General features: G+C 44.9%; 1 long non-coding RNA gene across 2 annotated transcripts; it reads right to left on the bottom strand.

Moving 5' to 3' along the window:
- Positions 1-14,643: 14,643 nt before the first annotated feature.
- LOC119366265 lies at positions 14,644-16,987 on the bottom strand. Of its 2 annotated transcripts, none has more exons than XR_005175985.1 (2): positions 16,379-16,987; positions 14,644-15,385 (listed from the first exon to the last, which is right to left on the bottom strand). It is a non-coding gene; the product is annotated as an uncharacterized LOC119366265 (long non-coding RNA). The 2 variants fall into 2 exon arrangements; XR_005175984.1 differs by lacking the exon at positions 14,644-15,385 and adding an exon at positions 15,589-16,160.
- Between the last annotated feature and the right edge of the window lie 9,063 nt (positions 16,988-26,050).

The following is a 26,050-nucleotide window of genomic DNA, read 5'->3' as shown; positions in this document are numbered from 1 at the left end:
AAAAGATACTTGACATTAGAAAAGCTTTAGCATACGAACTACGATCTTTGTGCTAGGTTTAGGATTGGGTCTTGTCCATCACATCATTCTTCTAATGATGTGATCCCGTTATCAACGACATCCAATGTCCATGGTTAGGAAACCGTAACCATCTATTGATCAACGAGCTAGTCAATAGAGGCTTGCTAGGGACATGGTGTTGTCTATGTATCCACACATGTATCTGAGTTTCCCATCAATACAATTATAGCATGGATAATAAACGATTATCATGAACAAGGAAATATAATAATAACTAATTTATTATTGCCTCTAGGGCATATTTCCAACAGTCTCCCACTTGCACTAGAGTCAATAATCTAGTTCACATCGCCATGTGATTAACACTCACAGGTCACATCGCCATGTGACCGACATCCAAAGAGTTTACTAGTGTCATTAAACTAGTTCACATCATCATGTGATTAAGACTCAATGAGTTCTAGGGTTTGATCATGTTTTGCTTGTGAGAGAGGTTTTAGTCAACGGGTCTGCAACAATCAGATCTGTATGCAATTCTCTATGTCATATTGTAAATGCTGCTTCCACGCTCCACTTGAAGCTATTCCAAATGGTTACTCCACTATACGTATCCGGTTTGCTACTCAGAGTCATTCGGATAGGTGTTAAAGCTTGCTTCGTCGTAACCCTTTACGCTGAACTCTTTATCACCTCCATAATTGAGAAACATATCCTTATTCCTCTAAGGATAATTTTGACCGCTATCTGGTGATCCACTCCTTGATCACCTTTGTACCCTCTTGCCAGATGTGTAGCAAGGCACACATCAGGTGCGGTACACAGCATAGCATACTGTAGAGCCTACGTCTAAGGCATAGGGGACGACCTTCGTCCTTTCTCTCTTTTCTGCCGTGGTCGAGCTTTAAGTCTTAACTTCATACCTTACATCTTAGGAAAGCACTCCTTCTTTGACTGATCCATCTTGAACACCTTCAAGATCATGTCAAGGTATATGCTCATTTGAAAGTATCATTAAGCATTTTTGATCTATCCTCATAGATCTTGATGCTCAATGTTCAAGTAGCTTAATCTAGGTTTTCACTTGAAAAACACTTTTCAAATAACCCTATATGCATTCCAGAAATTCTACATCATTTCTGATCAACAATATGTCAACAACATATACTCATCAGAAATTCTATAGTGCTCCCACTCACTTCTTTGGAAATACAAGTTTCTCATAAACTTTGTACAAACCCAAAATCTTTGATCATCTCATCAAAGTGTACATTCCAACTCCGAGATGCTTACTCCAGTCCTTAGAAGGATTGCTGGAGCTTTGCATACCTTTTAGCATCCCTAGGATCGACAAAACCTTTCTGATTGTATCGCATACAACCTTTCCTTACAAAAACTGGTAAGGAAACTCGTTTTTGACATCCATCTGCCAGATTTCATAAATGCAGCTAATGCTAACATGATTCCGACGGACTTAAGCATCGCTACGGATGAGAATCTCATCGTAGTCAACTCCTTGAACTTGTGAAAAAACTCTTCGCCACAAGTCGAGCTTCATAGACGGTGACATTACCGTCCACGTCCGTCTTCTTCTTAAAGATCCATTTATCTCAGTGGCTTGCTGATCATTGGGCAAGTCCACCAAAGTCCATGCTTTGTTCTGATAAATGGATCCTATCTCGGATTTCATGGCTCCTAACCATTTGTTGGAATTTGGGCCCTCCATCGCTTCTCCATAGCTCGTAGGTTCATTGTTGTCTAGCAACATGACCTTCAAGACAGGATTACTGTACCACTCTGAAGTAGTACGTATCCTTGTCACCCTATGAGGTTCGGTAGTGACTTGATCCGAAACTTCATGATCACTATCATAAGCTTCCACTTCAATTGGTGTAGGTGCCACAGGAACAACTTCCTGTGCCCTGCTACACACTTGTTGAAGTGACGGTTCAATAACCTCATCAAGTCTCCACCATCCTCCCATTCAATTCTTTCGAGATAAACTTTCTCGAGAAAGGACCCGATTTAAGAAACAATCCCTATTGCTTTCGGATCTGAATTAGGAGGTATACCCAACTGTTTTGGGTGTCCTATGAAGATGCATTTTATCCGCTTTGGGTTCGAGCTTATCAACCTGAAACTTTTTTTCACATAAGCATCGCAGCCCCAAACTTTTAAGAAACGACAACTTAGGTTTCTTCAAACGGTGTCGTCTCAACGGAATTACGTGGTACCCTATTAAAGTGAGTGCGGTTGTCTCTAATGCTTAACCCATGAACGACAGTGGTAATTCGATAAGAGACATCAAGGTACGCACCATATCCAATAGGGTGCTACTATGATGTTCGGACACACCATCACACTATGGTGTTCCAGGCGGTATTAATTGTGAAACAATTTCCACAATGTCTTAATTGCGTGCCAAAGCTCGTAACTCAGATACTCATCTCTGTGATCATATCATAGACATTTTATCCTCTTGTCACAATGATCTTCAACTTCACTCTGAAATTACTTGAACCATTCAATAATTCAGACTTGTGTTTTATCAAGTAAATATACTCAGTATCTACTCAAATCATCCGTGAAGTAAGAACATAACGATATTCACTGCATGCCTCAGCACTCATTGGACTGCACACATCAAAATGTGTTGCTTCCAACAAGTTGCTATCTTGTTCCATTTTACTGAAAACGAGGCTTTCAGTCATCTTGCCCATGTGGTATAATTTGCATATCTCAAGTGATCCAAAATCAAGTGAGTCCAAACGATCCATCTGCATGGAGTTTCTTCATGCGTATACACCAATAGACATGGTTCGCATGTCTCAAACTTTTCAAAAACGAGTGAGTCCAAAGATCCATCAACATGGAGCTTCTTCATGCGTTTTATACCAATATGACTTACATGGCAGTGCCACAAGTAAGCGGTACTATCATTACTATCTTATATCTTTTGGCATGAAAATGTGTATCACTACGATCGAGATTCAGTAAACCATTCCTTTAGGTGCAAGACCACTGAAGGTATTATTCACATAAATAGAGTAACCATTATTCTCCTTAAATGAATAACCGTATTGCAACAGACATAATCCAATCATGTCTATGCTCAACGCAAACACCAAATGACGATTATTCAGGTTTAATACTAATCTTGATGGTAGAGGGAGCGTGCGATGTTTGATCACATCAATCTTGGAAACACTTCCAACACATATCGTCAGCTCACCTTTAGCTAGTCTCCGTTTATTCCGTAGCTCTTTTATTTCGAGTTGCTAACACTTAGCAACCAAACCGGTATCTTAATACCATGGTGCTACTAGGAGTACTAGTAAAGTACACATTAACATAATGTATATGCAATATACTTCTATCGACCTTGCCAGCCTTCTCATCTACCAAGTATCTAGGGTAATTCCGCTCTAGTGACTGTTCCCCTCATCAAAGAAGCACTTAGTCTCGGGTTTGGGTTCAACCTTGGGTTTCTTCACTGGAGCAGCAGCTGATTTGCCGTTTCATGAAGTATCCCTTCTTGCCCTTGCCCTTCTTGAAACTAGTGGTTTCACCAACCATCAACAATTGATGATCCTTCTTGATTTTTACTTTCGCGGTGTCAAACATCGCGAATACCTCAAGGATCATCATATCTATCCCTGATATGTTATAGTTCATCACGAAGCTCTAGCAGCTTGGTGGCAATGACATTGGAGAAACATCACTATCTCATCTGGAAGATAACTCCCACTCGATTCAAGTGTTTGTTGCACTCAGACAATCTGAGCACAAGCTCAACAATTGAGCTTTTCTCCCTTAGTTTGGAGGCTAAGAAAATCGTCGGAGGTCTTATACCTCTTGACGTGGGCACGAGCCTGAAATCCCAATTTCAGCCCTCGAAACATCTCATATGTTCCGCGATGTTTCGAAAAAACGTCTTTGGTGCCTCAACTCTAAACCGTTTAACTGAACTATCACGTAGTTATCAAAACGTGTATGTCCGATGTTCGCAACATCCACAAACAACGTTTGGGGTTCAGCACACTGAGCGGTGCATAAGCTTTCTACTGTCCGCATAATCGCTACTATCAACTTTCAACTATATTTTCTCTAGGAACATATCGAAACAGTGGAACTAAAGCGCGAGCTTACGACATAATTTGCAAAGAGTCTTTTGACTATGTTCAGGATAATTAAGTTCATCTTATGAACTCCCACTCAGATAGACATCCCTCTGGTCATCTAAGTGATTACATGATCCGAGTCAACTAGGCCGTGTCCGATCATCACGTGAGACGGACTAGTCATCATCGGTGAACATCTTCATGTTGATCGTATCTACTATACGGCTCATGCTCGACCTTTCGGTCTCTGTGTTCCGAGGCCATGTCTGTACATGCTAGGCTCGTCAAGTTAACCCTAAGTGTTTCGCGTGTGTAAATCTGTCTTACACCCGTTGTATGTGAACGTAAGAATCCATCATACCCGATCATCACGTGGTGCTTAGAAACGACGAACTTTAGCAACAGTGCATAGTTAGGGGAGAACACTTCTTGAAATTGTTGTAAGGGATCATCTTATTTACTACCGTCGTTCTAAGTAAACAAGATGCATAATCATGATAAACATCACATGCAATCAAATAGTGACATGATATGGCCAATATCATTTTGCTCCTTTTGATCTCCATCTTCGGGGCTCCATGATCATCATCGTCACCGGCATGACACCATGATCTCCATCATCATGATCTCCATCATCGTGTCTTCATGAAGTTGTCTCGCCAACTATTACTTCTACTACTATGGCTACCGGTTAGCAATAAAGTAAAGTAATTACATGGCGTTGTTCAATGACACGCAGGTCATACAATAAATAAAGACAACTCCTATGGCTCCTGCCGGTTGTCATACTCATCGACATGCAAGTCGTGAATCCTATTACAAGAACATGATCAATCTCATACATCACATATCATTCATCACATTCTTCTTGGCCATATCACATCACATAGCATACCCTGCAAAAACAAGTTAGACGTCCTCTAATTGTTGTTTGCATGTTTTACGTGGCTGCTATGGGTTTCTAGCAAGAACGTTTCTTACCTACGCAAAAACCACAATGTGATATGTCAATTGCTATTTACCCTTCATAAGGACCCTTTTCATCGAATCCGTTCCGACTAAAGTGGGAGAGACTGACACCCGCTAGCCACCTTATGCACCAAGTGCATGTCAGTCGGTGGAACCTGTCTCACGTAAGTGTACGTGTAAGGTCGGTCCGGGCCGCTTCATCCCACAATACCGTCGAAACAAGATTGGACTAGTAACGGTAAGCATATTGAACAAAATCAACGCCCACAACTACTTTGTGTTCTACTCGTGCAAAGAATCTACGCAATAGACCTAGCTCATGATGCCACTGTTGGCGAACGTAGCAGAAATTCAAAATTTCCTACGTGTCACCAAGATCTATCTATGGAGAAACCAACAACGAGGGGAAGGAGAGTGCATCTACATACCCTTGTAGATCGCTAAGCGGAAGCGTTCAAGAGAACGAGGTTGAAGGAGTCGTACTCGTCGTGATCCAAATCACCAGAGATCCTAGTGCCGAACGGACGGCACCTCCGCGTTCAACACACGTACAGCCCGGTGACGTCTCCCACGCCTTGATCCAGTAAGGAGAGAGGGAGAGGTTGAGGAAGACTCCGTCCAGCAGCAGCACAACGGCGTGGTGGTGATGGAGGAGCGTGGTAGTCCAGTAGGGCTTCGCCAAGCACCGCGGGAGAGGAGGAGTAAGAGAGGTAGGGCTGCGCCAATAGAGGGAGAAACTCGTGTGTTGGGCAGCCCCCAAGCCTCAAGTATTTATAGGGGGAGGGGAGTGGGCTGCGCCCCCTCTAGGGTTCCCTCCCCAAGGGTGGCGGCAGCCCCACATGCCATCTGGGTGGCAGCCAGAGGGGGAGAGAGGGGAGGCGCGCCTGGGGTGGGCCTTAAGGCCCATTTGCCCTAGGGTTTGCCCCCTCCCACTCTCCCTTGCGCCTTGGGCCCCTTGTGGGGGGCGCACCAGCCCACCTGGGGCTGGTTCCCTCCCACACTTGGCCCATGCAGCCCTCCGGGGTTGGTGGCCCCACTTGGTGGACCCCCGGGACCCTCCCGGTGGTCCCGGTACGTTACCGAAAAAACCCGAAACTTTTCCGGTGACCAAAACAGGACTTCCCATATATAAATCTTTACCTCCGGACCGTTTCGGAACTCCTCGTGATGTCCGGGATCTCATCCGGGACTCCGAACAACATTCGGTAACCACATACATACTTCCTTTATAACCCTAGCATCATCGAACCTTAAGTGTGTAGACCCTACGGGTTCGGGAACCATGCAGACATGACTGAGACGTTCTCCGGTCAATAACCAACCGCGGGATATGGATACCCATGTTGGCTCCCACATGTTCCACGATGATCTCATCGGATGAACCACGATGTCAAGGACTCAATCAATCCCGTATACAATTCCCTTTGTCTAGCGGTATTGTACTTGCCCGAGATTCGATCGTCGGTATACCGATACCTTGTTCAATCTCGTTACCGGCAAGTCTCTTTACTCGTTCCGTAACACACCATCTCGTGATCAACCCCTTGGTCACATTGTGCACATTATGATGATGTCCTACCGAGTGGGCCCAGAGATACCTCTCCTTTTACACGGAGTGACAAATCCCAGTCTCGATTCGTGCCAACCCAACAGACACTTTCGGAGATACCTGTAGTGCACCTTTATAGTCACCCAGTTACGTTGTGATGTTTGGTACACCTAAAGCATTCCTACGGTATCCGGGAGTTGCACAATCTCATGGTCTAAGGAAAAGATACTTGACATTAGAAAAGCTTTAGCATACGAACTACGATCTTTGTGCTAGGCCTAGGATTGGGTCTTGTCCATCACATCATTCTTCTAATGATGTGATCCCGTTATCAACGACATCCAATGTCCATGGTTAGGAAACCGTAACCATCTATTGATCAACGAGCTAGTCAATAGAGGCTTGCTAGGGACATGGTGTTGTCTATGTATCCACACATGTATCTGAGTTTCCTATCAATACAATTATAGCATGGATAATAAACGATTATCATGAACAAGGAAATATAATAATAACTAATTTATTATTGCCTCCAGGGCATATTTCCAACACTCCTTTGCAATGTTTTCTTACTTGTTGATGCATGTTAAAAGAATAATGCAAATCCCTCTTCATGTTAAAGTTGTAGAAGACTTTGTTTCTTGGCACTTCACAAGGTTAGGAACTTTTTCAGTTTATTAGGCCTATCATGTGGAATTCGATCATCAGTTTGGGCAGCATTACTTCAGACCGGACAATACAAGAAGTGCTCACATAAACATAGTTTGAAAAGACATATGACAGCTTTGAATCCCTGGGAAAATAAAACATTCGGATGGAAAGTGCGGTGCGTCCTTCACGTCCAGGGTCAGAGGCAAAGAAGACACCGGTGTTGTGGGTGCACAGGCGATCAGACTTCCTGGTCCCGATGGAGGCAGGCAAAACGGGACCAAGTTCCTGTGGGGAAGGCTCGGCATGCACTATAAGTTCAAGATGTAGGAGGGGCTTAGCCACAGAGTGACAGAGCTGGAGCCCTATGAGCTCTAGTAATCCGAGCGGTAGGCCGATGGCGGGGGTGGTGGCTTAGGTGAGCATGTTCAAGGGGGAATCATGGACCATGGCCTCCCGAGGAGCAGGGGCTCCTGTAGCTGTGGCTTCAGCTTCTTCTGCCGGTTGTAACGCCCCATGAACCGCCGACCAGAGCAAGATTTTCCTTCTCCTTGGTAGTGAAAATGGTCCATGCATGTATCCGAAAAACAAAAGGCCCATGCCAAATGGTCCAGCTGTTGGGAAACGTTGCATGTAAAACAAAAAAAAATCTACGCACACACTAGATCTATCCATGGAGATGCATAGCAACGAGGGGGAGAGTGTGTCTACGTACCCTCGTAGACCGGAAGCGGAAGCGTTTAGTAGCGCGGTTAATGTAGTCGAACTTCTTCGCAATCCAACCGATCAAGTACTGAACGTACGACACCTCCACGTTCAGCACATGTTCAGCTCGGTGACATCCACGCCTTCTTGATCCAGCAAGACATCGACGTAGTGGATGAGTTCCGGCAGCACGACGGCGTGGTGACAGTGACGGTGATGCTATATCCGCAGGGCTTTGCCTCTGCACTACGAAAATATGACCGAGCGTGTAAACGGTGGAGGGGGCGCCCCACACAACTAAGAGATTGTTGTCGTTCTGTGTGGCACCCCCATCCCACATATATATAGGTGGGGGAGAGAGGAGAGGCCAAGGGGCGCCCCAAGTAGGGCCGAATCCTCCTTGGGGACTTCCCCAAGCCGCACCCCACTTCCATATTTGAGTGCGGGCGGAAGGCATGCGGAGGAGGCGCCCCGCCCTTTGCTTTCTCTCACGAGGAGGGAAAGGCAGGAGGGGCCACCCCTCCCCTTTCTTTCCCCTAGGGATGGCCTGCCAAGGAGAGGGGCGCGCCAGCCCCCTAGTGGGCTGGTCTGTCCCCTCCTTTGGCCATTACACCCATACACTTACCAGGGGTGTTCGGAACCCCTTTCGGCGACCTGATGACTACCCGGTGCACTCCGAAACTCTTCCGGTGTCTGAATACCATCGTCCTATATATCAATTTTTACCTCTCGACCATTTCGAGACTCCTCGACATGTCCGTGATCTCATCTAGGACTTTGAACAACATTCGGTCAGCAAATCACAAAACTCATATAAAACTATATCATCAATGGACATTAAGCGTGCGGACCCTATGGGTTTGAGAACTATGTAGATATGACCAAGACACCTTTCCGGTCAATAACTAATAGCGGAACCTGGATGTCCATATTGGCTCCTACATATTGTACGAAGATCTTTATCGGTCGAACTGTTATGACAACATACGTAATTCCCTTTGTCTATTGGTAAGTTACTTGCCCGAGATTCGATCGTCAATACTTGACAAATGGTACATGAATGAAACCAAGACTACCGAACGAGAGTCCCTCATGGTGAAAACCAAGGAAGAGTATTACTATAATGATATGACTCCGTATGTCGAGTTTACAGAACTGTTTCAGTTATTCAATCAAGACGCACTCGACAAATCCCTCGTCAGTTGCTATTGTCTATAAGTTATTTCTTTTGGTAATTTAATAAATAAGTCAGTAGCTAGCTCCAGTGCTCGTTGATCATTACCTGTAATTATCCTCACTATATTCTTTTATGTGGTATTATGCAGAATGAAGATGTATGAAATGAAAAAAGTTGGACGCTATTGCATTGGGTTCATTGACCCAAATACCATTAATGAAGAGACATGGTCACAGGAATTCTATCGAAAAGAGACGGAGAAAAGCTTGCTAGACTTCTTGAAGCGCCTAAATGCCTGTCTAGATATACTACTTCCTTACAACTTCGGGTGAGTCACACTGTCTTGTACTATAAATTCTGTTTTTGCTTACTAGCTAGATGTTAATAAGTGTATAGGGGGTTTACGGTAGTTGATGAGTTATGCACATGCCCGCTTAATTATACATGCAAACATGTGTGCATATAGTTTCCACTGGATCTTGTTAATCATTAAAGTTGACAAGGGAACAGTTGAAGTACTCGACTCACTACTGAAAGAATTTTCTAATGTCACTATTGCACTTGCTACAAAATCATTGTTATCACTGTTACTGTTACTATTGTTGTTGCTACTACTATCAAAACTACCATACTACTTTGCTACTGATCACTTTGCTGCAGATAATTAATCTCGGGGTGTGATTGAATTGATAACTCAACTGCTAATACTTGCAAATATTCTTCGACTTTTCTTGTGTCGAATTAATAAATTTGGGTTGAATACTCTACCCTCGAAAACTGTTGCGACCCCTATACTTGTGGGTTATCACGCTACTACTATCGCGCTACAGCTAAATGGTTAGTAGTAGCGCGGCTGCACCCGCTACTACTAACCTAACTACTAGTAGTGCTCACGTATTTCCCACGCTACTACTAACCTAACTACTAGTAGCGCTCACTTATTTCCCATGCTACTACTAACAATTTAGGAATTAAAAGAAATAAAAGTTAGATGTAGTATTCATGGATGGCAATACGTCCAGTGCAAACGAAACCAACGTCACATAACATTCTCAAGTTTCCATTTAACATTAGAGACACACAACCATCATCAAAAAGTGGGTACCTTCCCTGGTGTTTCATCACCAACCTAAACAGACCACTTCCCTAGATGTATCTACCAAGGCTCGGAGTTTAGACGCCGGTGGACCCGAATGCTCCCTCCCCCCTGGACGGTGGCGTCAAGGTCCTCCACCTCGGCCACCTCCGGCGTCGAAATCACCTGGACAATCATCTACACGACGTGGCCACCAGGCTTCACGGAGAAGTCCGCCTCCGAGTAGTTGAAGAGCACAGCGCCCATCGGCCGTGCTATGCAACGTCGATCACCCCTGCGCCCACGTCAAGAAAGTGAAAACTTGTTAGAACGCAAATTGCATCAGTTCAACCAAACAGTATATTCCAATTCACAAGACCCATTAAGTTAAGATTCCTTCTCATCTACTCCCTCCGTCCCATAATATAAGAACGTTTTTGACACTACCCAGTGTCAAAAACATTCTTATATTATGGGACGGATGGAGTAGGAATTAAAAGGGGCTCATGCCGAAAATATATGCTTAATTCCTCACGGGCTATTCAAACTAAATGGTCAAGGAACGCACATGGTTACCATGGATACCAGTCTAGATTAGTACTTATTACAGATATCTTCTTACAATCTTAGATAAGCGAACAAGTTAAAAGATAAACACACACAATTTTTTTTGAGAATATAAACAGGTATGTGAAAACACCAACTCTTTACATAAAACGAAGATGGAGCATTTGGATATTCAATCATTATGTGGCACTCACCCTCTTGAGAATGCTGACTCGATCTTAGAATCGATCCATAGCTTGCTCATTCTCATGTTCATCTATCTCATGTGAAGAATAAGCTGGTGCTCGTATTCCACCTTCTTCAATGCCATCAAAGAGAGCAGTTATGGTGCTTCGGTGGCTATGAAAAGTGCAGAGAATAGTTATATAAGAATGCATATAGATTTGACAAGTGCAAAAACGTCTTATATCTATTCTGTTTTATTTCTACAAATGTACATAAATAATTGATTCAGTCTTTCCTTTGGAGTATTTAAGGAAATCCATTGTAATTCTTATAAGGAGGTCCATAGCAATCAAATGGGGAGGTGCTGACTTCCAATTTTAAAATATATACACCAGGGTGTTCAGTTATATTCAGAAAAGCATGATGCATGTTCAAATGAAATGGTTGCTGAAAAAGAATCTCACCTTGTTGCAGCAGAACATGTGGTGAATCTTAAAAAATTTACATGAAGCTATGTTGAATCTAGACAGTGCATAACTAGTTTTGGAATCTTGGTAACACACTAATTCTAGAAGAAGCAGACATGTATCCATCTAACATCCAAACTTATCAGGACATCAGGATGTTTTAGTTCAAACAATAAATGAACAGGCAGCCTATATGCTTTTTTCTACAGATAAAATCTCTTGTAGAAGCAATCCATCTATTTATTATGTTATCTATGCTTAACTGACCGTCAGCTATACTTTTCTACAAACAAATAGATGCACAACCAACTATACTTTTGCACAAACAAAACGTCTTGGAGAGGCTCCGAAAAGGCAAGACCGAACACATGAAAACTAGCAGAAGCTAATAAAATGTGCATCTACTAACATTCTTCTCATCAAAAGTTTTAGGAGTTCAAGGACGAATCACAGATGAACAAACGACATGCTTATCTGTAAAGAAAAAACACTAGTACTAGAGGTCCCCTGCAGACTACTTTCTTCTAGAGACCTGTGATTTTCCAAGACGAAATGAAAACAGAGAGGACAAGTCCTGTATTCAGTTTCAATTTCACAATGCCATCTTTGCCGAACTGGTTTTGGAATCTAAGTAACACACTAATTCTAGAAGAAGTAGACAGAAATATGCATGAACCATCTAACATCCAAACATATATCAGGAGGACTTGATGATTCTTTAGTCCAAACAGTAGATGACCAGTTGCCGATATGGTTTTCTACAGACAAAATGTCTTGTCCAAGACACAAGATGGAAAACATCAAAACTTGTGGATGAATGAATAATACTAGCACATATAATAAAAGATACTGGGCTGCAAAGTGAGAAGAGATCCCTTGCCAAGCTTGGGCTCCTGCTACTTTTGTCGCGCAGGACCCCTCCCGCCCCTCCTCCTCGAGCAGGGCAAGGTCGGTGCCCTCTTGCCGTCATTGTCGTCTCTACGCCATGGTGACCTGCAGCGAACGGACGGGTAGGAATAGAAGGTGAGGTAAGGAGGAGATGGTGGACCCAAGCAAGGAAGGACCTACCTGGGCAACGCCGGTGACGGATCCTGCAAGCTCCAGCCTCGCCATTGCGGATTGTGGTGGATTCCGGCAAGAACACGGGAGGCGCCCAAAACCATAGCCGCCGGCAAAGGTGCATGCCTTGAGGCACGGATCTAGACGGAGGGGAGGGATGGGTGGAGCTTGAGGAGCTTGGCACGTGTTGCGCGCGGCCGGAGCTCACCGCAACCGGCTGGCGTGGGTGGTGGCGGCGTTGAGGAGGTTGTGGGGGAGAGGAGGTCGACCGAGGGGGTTGGGGCTGAGGGTCGCGCGCGCGAGAGAGAGACAGAGTTTTTTAGGATTCGTGAGAGAGAGAGAGTTTGGTGGGGGAGGGGGTGCGTGTGGTGTGGCGATGGACACGCTCAGTAGTAGCGTGAGGCATCTCAGCCTGCTATAGCTATTCGCTTAGTAGTAGCGCTGGTTTTACCACCCGCGCTACTGCTATGTCCGGTCCGCAGGAGATATTTACTAATAGCGCGTTTTTTTGCCATGCGATACTAGCAAATATTCACTAGCAGGGAGGGGTCAATGTGGCGCGCTGCTAGATATTAGCAGCAGCGTGGGTCAATATAATGCGCTACTAGCTAGTAAGGGTCTATCTATAAGCTATTTCCTAGTAGTGTGTACTGAATTGCAGACTTTGTTTGATTTGAACTTTAATAAGATGGTCGCATGCATCATTCTCATGCAGAGGCCGGGGGTCTTCCTCCTTCTAAAAAAACATTTCTCTATGTTCAGTTTTAAATAGGAATATGTTTGTGAGACACAATTTTTTACAAGGCAGTCCTATTAAAGGAACTTTGAATCTTTTCCACTTGGATCTTGCGGATAGTCCCACACCCTTGCCGGAACTTGCTTAGAGAATGGTTCTAGAGTCACAAGGCAGGGAGCAAGGTGGGGATATAGTGTGTGGTAAAACACTACCACACCCACCCATTCTCAGCCTCCACAACCGCATCCGTGCAACAGACGCCTTTGAAGAGAGATTTTTTCCTCCCTCGTATTGTTCACCAACATAAACCTCGGTGTCACCTATTGATTGGTAGCTCCACCTGTTCGGATGGTGCCTCCCCCTGTGGTGGCGACAAAGTTTGCACTCGTCTTTCTAGTCAAACTCTAAAATGGAATCATAGCCTCCGTTGGTACCAAAGGTTTCTTAAGTTAGCAGAAATTGAAATATTGTTAGGCGTCCATGACTTTATGTGTTTCATGCATCACTTGTTTAAGTAACATGTATATCTTGCTAAACCCACAACCAACACCAAGCACTCGTTTCACATCATTTAAGTGTAGCTTGTGTTCATAATTCTTCAATGACCACAAAAAGAATATACATGAAGTCAAGTTGTTTCTACATGAGCCATTGTATAGTACATGATCCCAAAAGAAATTAATACCTTCCTGAACGATGTACCCATGCTATATATACATCCATGAACTTGTTTGGAAACAAAACTGCGTGTAGGTTGAGTGTGATGGTCCTCGCAAATGGGTCATGCTATAGTCTTACCTTTCTTCCCTTCCAATCTAATATATCTGAGCTATGAGATATTGGAGGAAAACAAAGAGACTAGATAGCATCTCCTTCGTTTAGTTTATTTGCATTTGTGCAAGGCGGTCTGGGTTACATGCTTTATCTATGATGCATTTTCAAGATATTATGATGATGTTATCCTGTTAGTTGATACTATGGTTCTCTGATAAGAAAACTTACGCTATATGGTAGAAACATGAGCCAGATCATAGCATGCAACCTCTCGGCATGAGCTCCACCTGCAGGCACAGTGAACAGTGTCCCCATGATCACCTGAACAGGCTCATTTCTCTAAGTTCAGCATTACAATCTGTGATTTACTATGAGACGGGAGTATCTTTGCAAGGCACTAGATTATAGGGAGTTAAATATTTGTGCAAAGAAGGGTGCGGTTACTAGCGTGTAATAAAATATTCGTATGAATGGAAATTTGATACTCGTTAGCACCTTCCATCGTTTAAAGACCAACTTACATATTTTGGTGTGACTTGTGCAAATATTGTAGGGGTGGCTTACCTCCTAAGGGCCACCTCGTGGTTTAGTGACGGAAAATAAGCAGTTTGTCTAATTCACATCTAGATGTTTTTTAAGGATGTCACATCTAAGCTCTCACAAATATATAATTCATTAACAAGAAAAAAAATTAAACCACAAGCAAAGTGGACATCAGTTTAGATGTGACATAACTATATCACATCTAGATGTGTCCTAGAAAGACCCAGATAGAAAAGCAATGCAATCTGCGAAGGGACGCCGCCCGGCCGGCGCCCTTCGTGGTCGCTCCCGCCCCACCGCAACGACAACGGGGTAGGGTGAGGGCATGTTCGGCCGCACGGCACGGCACGCTGCCGCCATCTTCGTCACGCAGAGCCCACGCCTCCCACGCCCTTACTCGTTTCCCTTCCCGCACCCTTCATCAGCACAAACCACCGTCAGTCAGGATGTCGCCTCCCTCTGCTGCGACGCCGAAGGGCGAGCTCGTGCTTTAGCTGCATGGCTCCGCCGAGATGGGTGAGCAGAGCCGCGCCCTACTTCTTAGCCGCCTGTCTTTCCCCACCGCCCCCATCACCTGCTATGGTACGCCCCATCACTAGTTGTTTCTGATTCGAGTGGGAACTACAACTGAGATCTCACCACGTTGCTCCATCGATTTGCGGTGTTGCTTCTGCAGGTGACGTGCTGATCAATTAATGCGTGGTTCGCCAACCGTTGTAATTCCCTGCTCTGTTTACACTGCAGAAATGCCTGCTTACTGTAGCCATTTTTCCCGTCTGTATCATACTGTTGCTCGACAGCAGCCTTCGTTACTGCAAAAAAATTGGGTAGTTCAAAATATTTGAAGTCTGCTGCAGAGTACGCATGCGTCTGAAATCAAGATTGGTTCACACCTCCAGCAAATACTCGGTAAACTGGAACTGCGAGTGATATTTGCATGTCAATTTATAGGACTATTACTAAGTAAACATTGTTGAAGACTAATGAATAAGAGTATAAGACTGTAAGGCACTTCTGCTTCAGAACAGCATTTTTTTTAGAGGAAAGGCATCGGCCGAGCCCAAGAGGAGGCTCGAAACTAGCCCGACTTTGAATTAACAAAGTCATCAACCGGTCAGGATTACATCGATCAACCACATACATGCAACATGAAAAAGAAAGAAAAGGAAGACACTGAGGCAGAACGACCTCAGGCGGCCGATACAAGGTGCAAAACAGGACAGTGCACAAACCAAAGACTACACAAGCAGCTACCAAGATGAAACTGAAGAACTAAGCTTGAGCAGTCAAGGTCTTCGTCCACCGAAGCAATCAGCACCGGACAAACATCAAACTTGTGGAAAGCAACAATGTGAAAGGAGAAGGCTCAAGTCCACTCCAGCATGATGAACAACCTGGGCATAATGAAATCCGTCTTCGTTGCCGTAGGAGGCCACAACCTTCTCGTCGTCGGCAGGCGAAGTGGTTCCCCAAGAACCCGAATTCACAAATGGCAACCAGATGTATCATGGGAGGGGCTGCAACAGACCACATTGTGCTCCACAAGAAACTTCAGTTGCCATGGCACAGCCACGAAGGAGACGCGCACTGCAAGATAGGAACGCGAACTAAATCGACACGGCGAGAGGTTGATGAAGAGCAATGCCGCCACTGCAGCCACCAATACATCCAAACTCGACATCCACCCCGCAGTACAAGGACGGCGCCTTCAGGAAGGGGAACAGTGCCGTAGCGGCGCCGTCGTCCTGAAATAGGACCGAGGTTTTCACCTAGATGCAGGGGCAGATGGGTGGGGGGTGGGATACCTCAACGAAGCCTCCAAGAAGTAGTTCGACGCCGCGGCATCGTCGTGGTTGTGGCCGCCGGCGGCGGCCAAGGGTTTCCCCCGGTCCCAGGAGCCCCACCGCCAAAACACCGGCAACCACCGGATCCGGCGAGCAGGGCCGCACCGGAGCTTAGATCGAACGGGAGAAGGTGAGGAGGGTGGATTTGGAGCTGGCCGGTTCAGATCTGGAGGCCGACCGACGGAGGAAATCCGGCCACCGCGAGCTCCATCCACCGGGGCCTCGCCGCCCAAGCAAGCCGAGGAGCCCAGCCGAGCACCCGCAGCCGCCGTCCGCCGCAGGGAACAACGCTGCCCACCTTGACCGGGGCCGCCACCCCGGCACACCATGCCCTCCGCGCGAGGCAGGAGCGGCAAGCCTCGCCGCCACCTTCCTCGGCGCCGCGCGGGCTTGCCGGCAGCTGTCTCCGGTGGCGGCAAGGTCGGGAGGGAGGAGGGGAGAGGCCGGCGGCGGGCTAGGGTTGGGGGCCGCCCGAGTCGCCCCAAGGGAGCGACGCGGGGGCGGGTGAGGGAGCAACGACAAACTTTTTCCGCTCGCTTCAGTCTGATTCGCGTAATGGAGTGGGTTGCTTCAGAACAACATGACACCATATTCTCATCAATTTGATGTTTTAAAACATAGAGCAACTATCGAGCCCTTGCATTTCCACGGACCTTTTTTACCAATTAACGCTTTTACAATACTCATGACCACTCAAGCAGATCAGTGTACAAGTTACAACAGCAGAGTATTAGAACTCTAAATCGAAAGAAGAACAGATAAACTAACCTAACGCTCTACACATTTACAGGCTAATACCTCTTTTGCTATTATAGCATTCTTATTAGAGATGGAGGGTGGGTAAAGTGGTCTACTTTGCTCGTTGAGCCCAATTTGTTTCTTCGACCTTCTGTTGGAGATGATGAAGGAGTCCTAGAAGCTGTTGAGCATCTGAACGAAATGCTAGACAAAAAATTGTCTGCCAGAACATGTCCGACCGACATTTTAGTCTGTGGATTAAGCCAAGGAGCTCAAGTGCTGAAATCTGCATCTGATAATTTTTGGTTTCAAGACAGTACTTACTGACAGAATTTCTATTTCCATTCTTTCTCCACAGGCACTGTAGCCATAGCAAAGTATTCTCTACCTCCAGACTTTAGGTGGGTGTGTTGTTTTCAGTGGTTCAGCTCCTCTAAGCAAATCATTTGCTGACAGGGTAACACCTGAAGCAAGAAAGGTAACAACAGCCCAACAACCATGGTTAAACTAAATATATTTCGTAGATGAATCCTCTTGCAAATGTGTTGTCTCTGAAATCTGAATCCTTGAAAACCTACAGACACCGGGTTTATGGTTCCATGGGATGATGGACGGGGTGGTACTGTTTGAAGCTGGGCACGCCGTGTATGCATTTCTGTAAGAGCTTGGCATGGCCTGCTAATTCATGGTGGTACACAAACATGCTCGATGCCATGGCTGATAAATTTCAAGATTGGAGCTTGATTTTTTACCTTGTCTGACCATATTGTTCTTTCTTGTTTTTTGCCCCGAAGATGTATGTTTTCAGACATATCCCACTCTTGGGCACTCACAAGTAGATGAATAGGTATAGTATTTTCGCCAATGGATATTCGACCGTCTAGGAATCTCTCATGAAACCAAAGCTGCAACACCATCGCGTTGTCTTGACCACAAAGATTTTCACTAGCTACTCAAATTCATGGGTACCATTTCTAGAGGCCACAGTGCTACTACATCAACTTGAGTGACCTGAATCTCAGTTTCTCTCGCCACACAAAATTTTGGAACATGATGTAGTGAAATGTTTATGAGAGTGCTAGTTGATTAGTTCTCTGGCATCTCAATTCGTGTGCTCATGACTAGCTCTGATTTGTTGGTGCTTTGATCAACTGTCACGTGGTGAGACTCGCAAGAAGGCTCTGGGCTCACATGGCTTTGACTTATCAGTGATTCATGTTATTGTTTGACCGTACCTACAGATTTAGCCTAATTCTATGGCAAATTATTTTATAGTTGACAGAACCGACAGGTCCAACTGAAAAAATGGGGAAATTTTATTTTTGCAATGGGCTTCAGCATTTCCTCCAGTTTGTAACAACCCGCAAGCGGAGTGTTCATATATATTTTCCCTTAAAAATGATCCATGTAAAATGGTTCCACGAGTCTACCGAGCCTGTTCAGAACTATGGTGTGTGAGTTTATATTTTGTATTGCAAGTCTATAGTCCTCGATTAGAACTACTTGGATTTGCTAAAACCGCATGTGGCAGGCCTGGTGGAGAATCTTCAAATCATTCAAAAAAAAGTTTTGCTAATAAACTCTCGTTCTATTGCTTCCATAATTTCGTAGGACAATTTGACATGTACGTATTATGGGATTTGTCCCATTTTGAGCAAGGAAAGTTCTTTCTTCTTTCGAAAGGAAAAAATAGGCAAGTTCAATCAAGTTTGTCAGGATCTCTCAACCAAATTTGTGTCCCACTCGTTGGTGTCTAAGAGAATGCGATGGTTGGGTTCTCCACCACACCACCACCCAGGACGGGCAATAGTTGCAGAGCCACATAGCACACCAACAGAGTGATCACCCATCACCAAGCTAACAAAAAATCCTACACCCAGGGACACCATCTTTCATGGTTTTCTCATGCTAATGATGCATGCACAAAAGCATTTCTATTGGCTCGCCGAGGCCTCTCCACCAATTGCATGTGCCACCAGCTGAGTGGAATTGAAATCTAATTTGACCCGTGTGACTTCTTGTGTTTCATCATGCATTTTTACATACATTTCTCGCTACACCACAACTAACACAAATGCATCATTTTTTATCTCTTGACAACGTCAAACAAATAACACTTTTAGTGTGATACCCCTATACTATATATGTATGCCTTCATGCACTTGCTTTGAGAACAAAAATATGTGTAGTCCAAGAGTGATAATGCTCATATAAGTGTGTCATGCTTGGCTTACATTTCCAGCCCTAAATCAATATATCAGTGAGCTCTAAGATACTGGACGAAAACAAAGAAACTAGAAGGCATTTTAGTCTCTCTTTTTTCGGCATCTTATACAATGAAAGCTTATTCACGTGTTGTCTTGTCAAAGATTTTTTAATAGAGTAGCGAAATTGTTGTATGCCTTCCTAAATGGAAGTGCCACACGATTTATCCGGAAAAGAAAACCTGTGCATCCATTCCAATCCAAACTTTCCAATCGGCATCATATATAGCACTGGCAATGATGAAGATAGTTGGAACGTGAAGGCCGCTTTTGAGTATGAATGTGTTTGTAGAGCACGAGTATTTTTCCTTGTTTGGAAGACATTCCAATTGTCTCTACACACTGATTCAAGTCTTCGCTCCTCGTAATAGAAGAGATGTATGACAATCCCTAAAAAAATTGAAAATTTACTTGTAAATCGATGCTCGAGTACCATTGTTAGTGGTTTCCGTGGACAAATACTGACATATTTGCTGTGTGTGATGCAAGTGTGCTCGGGTCCTAAAGTGAACATCTGGTAGTTGGTTAAGGAAGTTGTTCCACATCACTCGCATGCTGCTGCCATCACTGTTCAACCCGTTTACCACACCCGCATAACCCACACCAAGTGGTCTTCCCACGCCATTCGGCAGCATAACCTACCACTGCATCAGGGCTCGCGTGGATCACCCATACTACTACCCCACCCATTTCCCTCCCCCACACTTTGCACGCCAAGTTTCCCTACATCAAGCGAAAAAAAATCAGCAACCGCCGAAATATCTACCTCTCCCACCCCTTTCCGTCACCACCAAGAGCCACATTTTCTTTCTTTCCACCTCACTTCCTAAGCACTCTAGCCACTTCCGTGCTTTCTTGCTCGCTCTCCCCGTCTCGCATCCAAACGCCGCGGACGCCATGATCTCCAGGAATGACCCTCCAACGATTCCTCCTCCGACGACGAATCTCTCACCGGCCAGGTATTCCTGTCTCCTCTCTCTCGCTTACCTAGGATTAGGGTAATTGTCTGGAATTGAGGATTTTAACGTGGCAGACGATTTGAGCCATTTCTTCCTCTTATAGCTCCCTAGGACCATCATTTCCAAAGAATGTAGCGGGGTAGCTGAAGTCTGCCTGCTCTTCGTCAGCATTAATCCTCATGCGTGAAGTTAATGACTTTTGAAATTGTGGGCAGTGGGAGAAAGTTTTGGGCATGTGTAGAGAAGGTTAGTCCCAGCTTTGTTGTTATAAACCATTGGTTATATTAGATGTGATTCAGACACTGTCATTGTGCTATTTTATTCTGGATGTGTTGTCACAGTTCTATGTGAGTGCTATTTTAATTGATGGCATCCATTCTATGTTACAATATTCTGAAGTGAAATGATGACAATGCTATTTTAATCGATAACATAAGTTCTATGTTATAAAATTTTGTGCATGTACATATCAGTTAGTATTAATTTGACGTCATTCAAACACTGTCGTTGTGCTATTGCAGTTATATTTAGTTTTCTCATAAAATTGGCACTATATTATCACACATGACTAAGAAATTTACAACGCTGTTCAAGTTAATTTAGCATGTGATGTTCCTGAATTTCGTTGTTGTCTCAGTAGCAATTAATTCATTTGCACATTGAATTTTTTTAGAAGATCTGTCATAATTATTGTGTTTCTTCAGTTTTGCAAAAGCGTGTGTAGTGGGTAGCCTTATGTCATACAGTTTTCTTTACCGTGTGTGATATACTTAAATAATGCAAGTGCTTAACTGAGGCAACGAGTTTGTGATCGCCCCCCCCCCCCTCTGTCACAGACAATTGATAAAGAAAGTTGTGTGTGAAAAGCTTTTCCAATGCAAATGTTTTTTCCAAATATATTGGTTGGGAAGCTACGCTGATCTCACATGGCTTGTCCGGCGCAATTGTCTGCGTTAGCTCTCCCGATCACACATGACCATATACGCTAAGCATGTCAGAATGAAAGAGATATCACAGATTGTAAATATATTTCTTCCAACGCCGTCCATTGGCAACCAATTAGAAGTATCTTGTATTACTATCACCCATCAAAATGAAATCAGCTTTGGATCACTCATAGTATTTGATCTCCTCTTCTCGTAAAAGATGGGCAATCTTATCATTAGATTGATTTTTGAATCCAATCTCTTCTTGAGATAAGGTGCACGCTCTGCAATTTTGTCCAGGTCGTCAATAATGGTAGAGACTCGTTGTTTTTCTTTTTTACATATCACGTTGGTCTGTTCCGCCCATCCAGTGAGGTGTTTGTAAGGGCATACTTGTCCCTTAGTAGTTTTGGTGATTGATGACAATGCTTTTGCGGGCTAATCATGTGCATTGAGATTTTTAGATATATCATGACTGAACACAAGACGATTTGATGCCCCTCGAAGATTATTGAAGACAGCATTTCTCTACGTTTCTTTTCGGTGGAGTTGAGTCGTAGGAAAGCAGTACTATTAAGAGGGGATCCGCATTGGAAAGGTTTGGGTGGAATCTCACATACACGTTCCTTTTGCACCGCCTTTCCTTTGGCTCTTTGAAGTTTCCTCCGTCTCACCATGTCTCTGCGAAATGAAGGACTCCGAGTGTTGCTATTCACAGGCTGGCGGTAGTACTGCTCCCCAGAGCGGTACTACTGCAGGCACCAGCGGTAGTACCGGGCTCCGGCACGGTAGTACAGTGGGTTCCCATGGTAGTACCGCTCCTCTTGAGCGGTAGTACCGTGAGCTCTGTCCTGGCACTGCTGCGCAAGCGGTAGTAGGGGCGGATGTAATTTTTTACATCCGCGGCCTACGCGGTAGTATCGTGCTCTGGCGCGGTAGTATCGTGACGCCTGGCCAGGCACAGCGGCATGAGTGGAAGTAGGGGCGGATGTAATTTTTTACATCCGCACCCTACACGGTAGTACCGCACCTGGGTTGCGGTAGTACCGTGTCGGATTTTTGCACTGATAAAATCTCATGGAGGTAGTCACAGATGTAAGTTTTTATATCCGTGCCTACCATGCCTCGACCGTGGCTGCCCTGCGGTAGTACCGCGCCAGCGGTTCTACCGCACCCTGTCGGTGCTCATCTGTTCAGGTCCAGGCTCTGCCGCGCCCAGGGTAGTACTGCGGGCCACCAAAAGCTCCATTGTTGCTCCAAGCTCCATTTTCGCCCGATCTCTCTTCCTAGCCAATCAAACTTGTTGATTTGCTCGGGATTGGTTGAGAAGGCCCCGATCTACACTTCCACCAAGAGAAATTTGATTCCCCCACTAATCCCTTGCGGATCTTGTTACTCTTGGGTGTTTGAGCACCCTAGACGGTTGAGCTCACCGCGGAGCCATAGTCCATTGTGGTGAAGCTTCATGGTGTCGTTGGGAGCCTCCAATTAAGTTGTGGAGATTGCCCCAACCTTGTTTGTAAAGGTTCGGTCGCCGCCTCCAAGGGCACCAATAGTGGAATCACGACATCTCGCATTGTGTGAGGGCGTGAGGAGAATACGGTGGCCCTAGTGGCTTCTTGGGGAGCATTGTGCCTCCACACCGCTCTAACATAGACGTACTTCCCCTCAAAAGGAAGGAACTTCGATAACACATCCTCATCTCCATCAGTTCCCCTTTTGGTTATCTCTCACCTTTACTTGTGCAAGCTTATATTGTGTTGCATCTCTTGCTTGCTTGTGTGCTTGTTGTTTTTGCATCATATAGGTTGCTCACCTAGTTGCATATCTAGACAACCTTCTTTGATGCAAAGTTGAAATTGGTAAAGAAAAGCTAAAAATTGTTAGTTGCCTATTCACCCCCCTCTAGTCAACTATAATGATCCTTTCAATTGGTATCAGAGCCTCGTCTCTTTATTAAGGACTTTGCCGCCTGAAGAGTATGGTTGACACCGTAGACGGTGGGGAGGTGCACTCCGGTGTGAATCCGAGCTCTACTATGGCTGATGGGGGAACCGCAGTCTCTCGTGAGGAATTCAATGTGGCTTTGGACACATTGAAAACCTCCATGACAACCAAGGTTGAAAGCATGTCTAATAAATTCTTAGAAGGACTTAAACTATCTACCTTGCCGATGAAAGTGGGTGATCCCACTAACAAGGTGACGAATGCTAACTCCGACAAGGGGGAAGCTACTAGTGAAAAGGGTCCTTCTACTAGTGGTAGAAATGGCACCGGCATCTTTGCCCATGTGGAACCTCCACTTACTTATGGAGGACCGATTCCCTTTACTCATATAAATCATGCTGGCCCTCCTCCTAAGATTGTGAAAAATGAAGATTTTGATGCTTGGGTCTATCGCTTTAAGCATCACTTAAAACATGTTAACAATAATCTTTGGAGAATTATTGAAGAAGGTTTCTATCCGCATGACCCAAGCAACTTCACTACAAGAGAAGCCGCGGATAATCAATTCAACAAGAATGCTCTCTTCATCATTCAAGATGCAATTCCACCCGAAGACATTGCTCATCTCCGACCATTCACCATGGCCAAGGAAGCATGGCACCATGTTGTTTCCCTCTACAAGGGAAGCGCTAGCATTCAACGCTCCAACTATGAAGTGGTGCAAGATGAAGCCGATAAGTTTGCAATGAATGAAGATGAAGAACCTCGTGTGCTTTACCGGAGATTGACCACTCTCACGGTCTCACTCCGAGATCATGGTAGTAAGGATATGGATGACAATTGGATCAAGCGCAAGTTCCTCAAGGCCATGATGCCCTACCACAAGGCCATGTCCTCCATCATCCATCAAAGACCGGACTTCCAGTCCTTGTCCTCAAATGAAGTGTTGGATGAGTTTGTGGCAATGAGGATCTTGGACAAGACCGCCGACAACACGGTGTTGTGTTATCAAAGAGCAAAGAAGCCCAACCTTGCCTTGAAGGCCAAGGTTATTGTGGAATAAGAGGAACAAGAGGAAGATGAGGAGAGCAACCCCGAAGATATAAAATATGATTATCATGAGCACATGGCTCTTTCTTCGAGGCAATTTTGGAGCAAGAAGAACACAAGGCCCAACTTCAACAAGAACAACTCAAGTGGTTTCAAGGGCAAGCAACGTGTGAGAACATGTTACAATTGTGGAAATGTGAGCCACTTTGTTGTGGATTGCCCTTACAAGAAGCGGGAAGACAATGGTGGCAAGCTCATCCGAAAAGACAAAGCCAAGTCCTTCCCCAACAAGAACAAATTCACGAAAAAGACTCCTAGTCGAGGGTTGGTGGTTCAAGAAGAATACCATGAGGATGACGATGATGATGAAGATGGTGAAGCAATGACCATGGCCTCCGTTGCCATTGCCACAACTCCACGGGTGTCTCTCTTTGATTCACCCAATGAGAACATCACCGCCAAGTGCCTCGTGGATAAAGCAACCCCAACATCAAAACCACCATCATTACTAATCCATCCTTAACGGATTGCATTGGTGAAAGTGAGGGGTCTAATGAGGAAGTGAATGAATTTGAGTCTTTTATGAGTAAGCTCAAGGGCAAATCCAAGAAGCACTTTATTGCTCTCTTGGAACAACTTGGTGCAGCCAATGACATGATCGAGGCTCATGAAGAAACCATCTCTAAGATGGAAGGTCATAGTCGTGACTATGCCGATGAGATATCGGATCTCTCTAATGCTCTTGAGGAAGAGCGTGGGCATCGTTTGGCTCTTGAGGAGTCACACAACAATGACCATGCTAAATTAAAGAAATATCTTGATCATGCTCTTGTTGTATCTCGTGTGCTAAATTTCGAGAAGGCTAAACTTGGGGTTGACCATGCTAAACTCGAGGAGGAGTTTGATATACTCAACAAGGCCCACAAGGTCTTGAAGGGTGCTCATGCTAGCCTCAAAGAGTCTCATGATCAACTCCAAGTGAAGCTAACCAAGGAAAAAGCCACCTTTCCTCATATGGTATTAATTGATAATGCAAATGCTACTAACCCGTGTTGTGAGCATGTGCATCTTGTGGAGGAGAATGCCAAGTTGAAGGAGCAACTTGAGAAAGGCCTTGTAACATGCATACAAGGTGAGAAGAACCTCATTGACCTTTTGAGCAATCAAAAGGAATTTGTGGCAAAGGAGGGAGTTGGGTTTTCACCCAAGTCCAAGAACAAGAAGAAAATGACAAGACCAAACGACCTCCCCCTCTCAAGCAAACTTTTGTGAAGGAGGGAGAGGGTGCTCCTAAGGAGAAGAAGAACAATGTAAAGGGTGGTGATGTAAAAAAGGGCAATGGCACCCCTTCTAACAAAGCCGGCGACTTTAAACCATCTTATGTGTTGTGCCGTGATAGTGATGGGCATGTTTATGCTAAATTTGTTGGTTCTCCTTATGAGTACATTGAATGGTCTATTTGGGTTCCTAAGACCCTTGTTACTAACATCAAAGGACCCATTACAAAATGGGTACCTAAAACCAAGCATTGATCTCTTGTAGGTATTTGCTTCCGGTGGGGGATCATGGTTGCTCGATAGTGGAGCCACAAATCATATGACCGGAAGTAAGGACTTGGTGGTGGGCGTGCACAAGATCCCTTCTATGCCCACCAACGTCGAGTGGGGTGATGCCTCATCTTCTAACGTATTGGGTCTTGGCAAGGTTGTCATTTCTCATGATCTCACAATCGAGAAAGTCATGCTTGTT

Source organism: Triticum dicoccoides, chromosome 2B, assembly GCF_002162155.2.
Source record: "Triticum dicoccoides isolate Atlit2015 ecotype Zavitan chromosome 2B, WEW_v2.0, whole genome shotgun sequence".
NCBI lineage: Eukaryota > Viridiplantae > Streptophyta > Magnoliopsida > Poales > Poaceae > Triticum > Triticum dicoccoides.
This window is presented reverse-complemented; position numbering and strand designations above follow the sequence as displayed.